This window comes from Rhinopithecus roxellana, chromosome 20, assembly GCF_007565055.1.
Source record: "Rhinopithecus roxellana isolate Shanxi Qingling chromosome 20, ASM756505v1, whole genome shotgun sequence".
In the NCBI taxonomy this organism is placed as follows: domain Eukaryota; kingdom Metazoa; phylum Chordata; class Mammalia; order Primates; family Cercopithecidae; genus Rhinopithecus; species Rhinopithecus roxellana.
Window position 1 is genome coordinate 41,874,935 of NC_044568.1, and position 7,129 is coordinate 41,882,063.

The following is a 7,129-nucleotide window of genomic DNA, read 5'->3' on the forward strand; positions in this document are numbered from 1 at the left end:
CCCGAGTTGGGATGGCTCCATAGCCAGGTCTCCTAACCACTCAGCAATCCGGCTCCCCAGGCCTCAGCCTGGGGCCTGGACACGTGGATGCTTGGGGAACTTGAGATTCCTTCTCTCCGGCAGAGATCTGCCTTCTAAACGAGGGGGCCTGGAAAAGCTTCCCAATGCCACGTGGAGGAAGAATGAATGGAACGTCTCAGGCAGCCTGGGAGCCGGGGCTGTCGCAGCTGAACTGCACTCCTCACCTACCCGCCTGAAATCAAGCTGCAGAAAGGAAGGGCCACAAAGCCACCCTGTGAGGTCCAGGGAGGCCACAAGGTGAGAGCTTCCAGAAAACAGCACTGTGCTCCCCACATTCACAGCCCCCAGTCCATGCTGTGGGCCAATGCCTGGGGCAGGGAGGCACCATGAGCACTGGGCCCATGTCAGGCCCTCTGCTCCCTCCTAGGGCTGAAGTGGGAGCTCCCTTATTGCCAAAGCAGCAGGGACCAGCCTAAACTGGGGGGCCTACTAACAAGGCAGGACGAGTTATCCAGCAGAGGATAGGGAGTCCCTGACATACCACCACCTCTGCCTCAGTTTCCCCAAGGTCAGTCCTTCAGGGCCCGATCAATTGGTAACCAGGGCAGCCTCAGCTGTTCCCCAGGGACCAAGCCCACAGGGCAGCTGTCCCCCCCGCCCCACCACCACACACACACCCCACAGAGGGTGCCAACCAGAAGAGCACAGATGGAGAGTTGAAGGCACCACTCTCTCTGCAGATGGCTGAAGAGAGTGCAGAGCCAGCTGCCACTCTGGCCACATAGGAGAGGCCTGTGGGGCCGCCTGGCTGGGCAGGAGTTGGCTGCCCAGCTCTGCCTGCCTCTCTCACCATCTGGCTTTGCAGAGACCTACTAGGAGCTAGGGGCAGGCAGGTGAGGAAGCAGGCCCCAGCTCTGAGTCTGGCTAGGGAGACAAGCCTGGCTCTCATCACAGTGATACCCAGAGTTGGTATTCAGCATCCAGGGGGTCTCTGGGAGTAAACGGGGAGAAATTCAATGAATTATTAAACACAACACTATCTGTTATGAGTGCTGATAACAGGACTAATAATAACCTGCTATGTCTGGAGGTTTTATGGTGTCAGATGCTCTGCTTATGCAGATCATTCTCATTTTATCCACACAACCCTGTGGGCTGGGTACCACTTGTATGTTAGAGATGGTCAGAGACATGAAGTAACTTAGCCAAGATCGCACAGCTTGGACCTGGCTGGGCCTCCAGGTGTGTGGGCTGTAACCAAACACAGGACACCAGGGATCTGTCCCCTGTTAGGCACTTCATCTTCTCCTTTGGTTTTCACAACAGTCTATCCCCACTTTACAGAAGGGGAATCGAGGTACAGGGAGGTACCCATGCCTTTCTATAACAGAGCAGAAAGCTGAAGGTGCAGGAAGCCCTTCATTTGAGGGACAGAGGAGAGGGGGCAATGCTGCTGCCCCCTCTCTGAGCCCGGAGTCTCTGATCACAGACTCTGGGTTCAGGCCAGCTGTCCCCTACTCCCAGCGGGCCAGCTGGATGACTTGGGCAAGCATCTCTCCATCCATTTATCTCCTCGCCTGCCAAGTGGGGACCAAAATAGCACCTCCTATGGGGGCAACTAAATGAGGCCACATGCGTAAATCTTGCAGCCCAGGCCTGGCAGACAATGGGCACCCTGATGCATTGGCCAGGACACTGTCATTCAGAGTGGCCTGCAAAGGAGGCAGAGAGGGGGCTGCCAGGGAGGTAGGAGATCTCCAAGAACATGACAGCCTCAGGACAGGGATAAGAGGTTAGGGCATCCTTATTGTCTGCTGTGACTGAGGCCTGGGGGAGTAGGGAGACATGGTAAGGCTGGGAGGGTTAGGAGGAGGTCTTCAGCCCCTTGTTCTACCTCTAACCTTCCAGCCAGAGCAACAGCATTTAGTGGGAACCAGCATAGCAAAGAGTGAAAAGCTGTCCCCACCTGTGCAAATGGCCATCAGCAACCACTGCCAGCTCAGAAGTGGGTTTTTTGTTTGTTTTCGAGACAGGGTCTCGCTCTGTTGCCCTTGCTGGAATGTAGTGATGCAATCATAGCTCTCTACAGCCTTAATCTCCTGGGCTGAAACGATCCTCCCACCTCAACTTCCCAAGTAGCTGGGACTATAGGCATGTTCCACCACACCAGGCTAACTTTTGTATTTTTTGGAGAGACAAGGTCTTGCTACATTGCCCACACTAGTCTTGAACTCCTGGGCTCAAGCAATCCTCCCACCTTGGCCTCCCAAAGTGCTGGGATTACAGGTATGAGCCACTGCGCCCAGCCTCAGAGGTGGGTATTTTTAGACAAGAGCTGTTCACATCCAGGCTTCTCCCCTTGCAAGCTGAGTGACCGTGTAAATCATTGAGCACAATGCCTGGCACACAGTAGGTGCTCAATAAATCTTGGCCAACATCATTATTATTATCATAAAGCCCACATGAATGCCAAAGGCCCAGCACTCCACCATTTGCAGCTTGCAGAACCCTTTCACATCTACTACCTCCTCCACAAAACAGTGATGATCATTCCCATTTAACAGAGATGAAAACTGAGGCTCAGACAGAGGACCTTCCCAAAGCTTTGCAGCAAGTTGGCAACAGAATCAGGACCTGAGCTCAGACCATGTGTTTGGCGGCCAGTGTTCCCAGCCATCTCCCTGCTATCTCCTGTGGGAAAGCCTCCGGGACACAGACGTGGGGGTACCCACAGTCCCATGATAACGCCATCTCCCATCACACCCGCCCCGGGGCCCGACAGGGATTGCGTTGCACATGTGACTCAGCCTCCTTCACAAAGGGAGCTGTGTGTCTGGTTCCCTAGGCCTGCCTCCCCCACCCACTGCCCATCCCCCAGTCAGGGAAAGAGCAGGGAGCCTGGCCTAGCCGAGATGCGGGGGAAGCAAGGTCATCCTCACAGCTAAAATGGGACAAATCTAATGGCGCTTCAGGTCTAGCCTTGGGATGCAAGAGGTTGGTGCCAGTTCAGATGATAGAATGAAAGGCTGGGCACACAGGAGGGGCGAGCGTGCCCAGGTCCAAGCCTATTTTCTGATACCTTATTTGGAGCTCCAAGGACAGACTCCATCTAGCTGGCTCCCTTGGTGAGTGGAGCCTGGGCAGGTGCCCTGTCCATATTTAACCTGCATCTGGTTTCAAAAGCGCTGGAGCTTGTGGTCAGGGAGGAGGCACTGCCCGGATGCCAGTCAGGCTCCTGTGTCCACACCTGGCTACAGCACTGGCCTCTATCCACCCCACCCCCCAGAAGGTTCCAGACTTGGAGCAGGTGGACCTTTATTGAACACTTATACTGTGCTAGGCAGGTGACTTGCATTTTCCCCCACAACTCTGTCAAGGAGGATTTGCCCCATTTGTGAGAGGAGAAGACTGAGACTCAGAGAGGGAAAGGGGCTGACAGGTCACACAGGGTTAGAGCTGCCTTATTTCAGTCCTGCTTTTCCCTTCCATACCCACTTCTTGGTTCCAATGGCATCTTGACCACCTGCCAACAAAAAATGGCCTTGAGCCTGATGCAGGCAGACGTTCTCCCTCCCCCAGGGTCACCCTGTCCCTGCCCTGCCGGGAAGGGGCCACTGCAGAACGCAGTTCCTTAGGGTTCAGGCTGGCTGGGCCTCCAAGGCCCACCCCCGTCTGCTGACCTCCCCAGCGGGGAAGGCACGCCTGGGTGCCCCGCTGCCCGAGATAGAAGGTAGGCTGCATGGCCACCCCCTCTTCCTAAGCATGACGGAATGTCTGACCTTTTGCCTACCTCCCAAGAGCACTTGGCAGGAAGGTTGGATCCATCCAGAATAGGTCATTCTGGCCATAACCCTGCTCCCAGCCTTCAGAAGCCCCTGAGCCCAGAGCAAGGCTGGGCCACCTCTAACAAACCCTTTCCTCACCCAATCATATGCCTGCCAGCCTGGGCCCCTCTTGCAGTGTGCACGGCTGGGCGTCCAGAAGTCTGGGTTCTTGGGTGAGACTACACATCCCTGGATGTCACAGTGTCCTTTGCAGCTCAGGGGATTGGAGCCAGAAGCACAGCCCCTCCTCTGAGTGTGGCTCCTGGGAGGATCCCTGCCTGGCGCCCAGCTAGAGCAGCCTTGTCTGGAGGAGCGCCAGTGGTTGGGAGGCTCCAAACTGCCCATCACTCCACCTAGATGCCACCAGCGTCACCCTAAAGCCCTCCGAATAGCCAACCGTGAGACTTTGCAGCAAATTTGACCTTTCTGTGCCTCAGCATTCTCATGTGTAAAATGGGGATATCCGCCTATCTTAGAGAACCTGTCACTGCCACTGCTGTATGTTTGGTTTAGCATGAACTCCCCACTCTCTCTCTCTCTCTTTTTTTTTTTAGATGGGATCCTGCTCTGTCACCCAGGCTGGAGTGCAGTGGTGCAATCAGAGCTCCCTGCAGCCCCAAACGCCTGGGCTCACATGATCCTCCCACCTCAGCCTCAAGAGGAGCTGGGATTACAGGTGGGCCACCACGCCCAGCTTGGGTTCTCTTTTAAAATCCAAATTCCCCCAGTGGAGAATTTGACTCCTCTGTAGAAGCCTCTCTTCCTGAACTAGGGGTCCCAGCCTTGGCATGGGGTCAGCAAGACCCCTTACCTCAAGACCATCCCAGTTGCTGCTCTTGCCTCTAAAATTGTGCCTCTTGCATCAGCAGCATCCTTGGCCCTGGCCTGTGAGGTGTGAGTGGCAGCTGCTTGGATGCCAGGCCTGGGTCAGGTGCCTCTCGTCAGGCAGTGAGGCATCATCGCTCCTGTGCCAAGGGAGCCAAATAAGACCCAGAGAGGTTTAGTGACTACCCACAAGGCGGCACGGCAGTGTGCAAAGATGGCAGGACTTGGTCCATCTCGAGAGGACCGTGTATCACCTCGCTCAATGCCACAGTGTTCCTGGATGTCAGCTTTGATCTCCCTGTGCACCCCACCTCCACCCCCAATTCCCTACACACATACACACACCCCATCAGTGCCCAGCACAGAATGCGTTAAGGTGTTGGCTACAAGAGACCTCCCACTGGGAGAATCATAAAGAGGGTGCCACTGTTTCCTCACCTGGACACCAGGACTGCCACCACTTCTCTCTTGGTAAAATGAAGAGCTGCAGTTGAAACTACTTTGTGGAAAGCCCACGGAGCGCCCAGCCCCCCAACACATCCCAGAAATGCCGCCTTCTGCATGTGCCTGTGCCCAGCAGCCAGGAGCCCCTGGGGTCTCCCCCTAAGTGCTGAGGCACAGATGGCTCAGAAGGCGTAATGGAGCAATGATGATAGCCACTCATTAGCAGGCGCTGCCTAATTAACAGAGGGAATGTGGGGGGCCCATTTGCTGCCCACAGGCCCCAGGGAGCCAAGTTGGTAGAGAAGGCACGGTGCCAGCACCCCACCCGCAACTCCAGACACCCACCTCTGGCTGGCTGGCGCGTGTGGCCCGTGAGACCAGGGAAGGGGCCTACTGCTGCAGCTTATGGGTTTACAGACCAGTGCCCCTGCCTCTCCTTCATGGAACAGACAGGGAAACAGGCCTGGAGGGAAGGGAAGCCTGGCCCAGGGTCCCACAGGAGGCAGTGGCAGGGCCGGGCCCCTTCTTCCAAGACAGTTCCCTGTTCCAAAGAGTCCTCAGCCACCATCGAGGGGCCTGGCCCAGAGAAGACAAGCAGCCGGTGGAGGGAGGGACCGTTTGAAGTTCTCCTCCTGCCTCTTGCAGCCAGGGCAGGGAGGGCTGTGCTGCTGGGTGCGGGGAACTAGGGGGAGCAGAGGGACCCTCTGCTGGCCACTGGCCAGGCACACCCCCAGGCCTGCACCCCATTCCTTCCACTTGGCTCACCAGGGGAGGCTGCCTTCTTCCCCCGTCAAAAGTCAAACAACCTGGGCCAACCTGCTCCCAAACCAGTTTCTGTGCGATCCCAACAGGAAGCTGCTCAGGGCGCTGCAGAAAGCAGGCAGGAGGCTTCAGGTCCTGCCGCCCGCCTCCCGTCCACGCTCAGGCTCCACAGCGTCACCCTTGCCCTGTGTCCTGCAGTGTCCTCCTCTGGACACCGGGAACACACCTCACACCTGCCAGCTTCCCGGTGCCAGGATGACCACTATGCCAGCATGCCCAGCCACGCTGTGCACTGCAAGGGGTAACCCCAGAACAGCCAGGGCCTCCACTGAGAGACGCCTAGTACCCTGAACAGGCCAAGGGCCAGGCCAGACGCATCGGGACCCTCAGGGCATTGAACTAGACCTGAGGGATGGCCAAGGTCAAGGGGACAGGCTGGCAGCGGCACCCCACTTATCTTTCCCACTCCTGTCCCCCACCCATCTCTTACCTCCAGGTCTGGGCAGGTCCCTCACCGGCCTATGCCTGTGTGGCCTGCTCCTCCCCTTCCACCTCCTCCCAGGGCCAAAGGCACCCAGTCTGAGCTTGTCTGGGCTGGCGGGCAGCCCCAGGTGAGGCTCCGCCTGCCTGTCTCGCTCCATTTCCGGCTGCCCCACAGTCACTGCAGCTGCCACCCTCTCTTGTTCCCAGGTGTCCTTGCAGGGGCCAACCTGGCCCTTAGGTGCTGAGTCCCCCCACCCCTCACCTCTCCATGGACTTCAGCGCCTCTTTTCTGGGAAGCAGAGGCTGCTGGATGAGCCTGGGGGCGTCCTTGGGTGTTTCTGGGTCTCAGAGGCTGCCCAGGGTGTTGGGAGATGCTGCCCTCCATCCGTAATCTGCCAACTCTTTGTGAGTTTCTTCCTACCTCCTCCCTCAGTCCAGGCCCCGCCTGGAATCCTGGGCCCAGACTCACCTGCCTGTAATAAAAACAGGCCCCAGCCAGCAGGGTGGGGTCAGGAGGCGGGAAGTGAGGGGGATGGGGAGTCCTACCTGTTCTGCTCTCTGAGTGTCCAGGCTCCTGCAGGACACGGGACAAAGGGAGAACTGAGGTAGAAAAAGGGGCAGGGATGGAAGCCTCTTCCTGGAAAGAGCTCAGCGGCCACTGCTCCAGGCGTCCTGGGACGGTGCTGAGTGGAGTCCTCCAGGCAGGCCCTGGCCCACTCACCCCTAACCCTGCCTCCCTAGCCCCTGCCCCACCCTTCACTCCTTGTCTC

At 57.5% G+C, this 7,129-nt stretch overlaps 1 protein-coding gene across 7 annotated transcripts in view; it reads right to left on the reverse strand.

Annotated features, from left to right (window-relative positions):
* Positions 1 to 6,769, reverse strand: part of ADGRG1 (adhesion G protein-coupled receptor G1) — a 43,702-nt gene extending 36,933 nt beyond the window's left edge. For 3 of the 7 annotated variants that reach the window (XM_030925510.1, XM_030925509.1, XM_030925502.1), the window contains exon 1: positions 6,367 to 6,457. The gene's annotated coding sequence lies outside the window, so the exon portion shown is untranslated. Of the gene's footprint in view, positions 1 to 6,366; positions 6,506 to 6,621 lie in introns of those variants that run through there. The other 4 variants (XM_010365493.2, XM_030925511.1, XM_010365492.1 and 1 more) reach the window with 4 other exon arrangements.
* Positions 6,770 to 7,129: the final 360 nt, after the last annotated feature.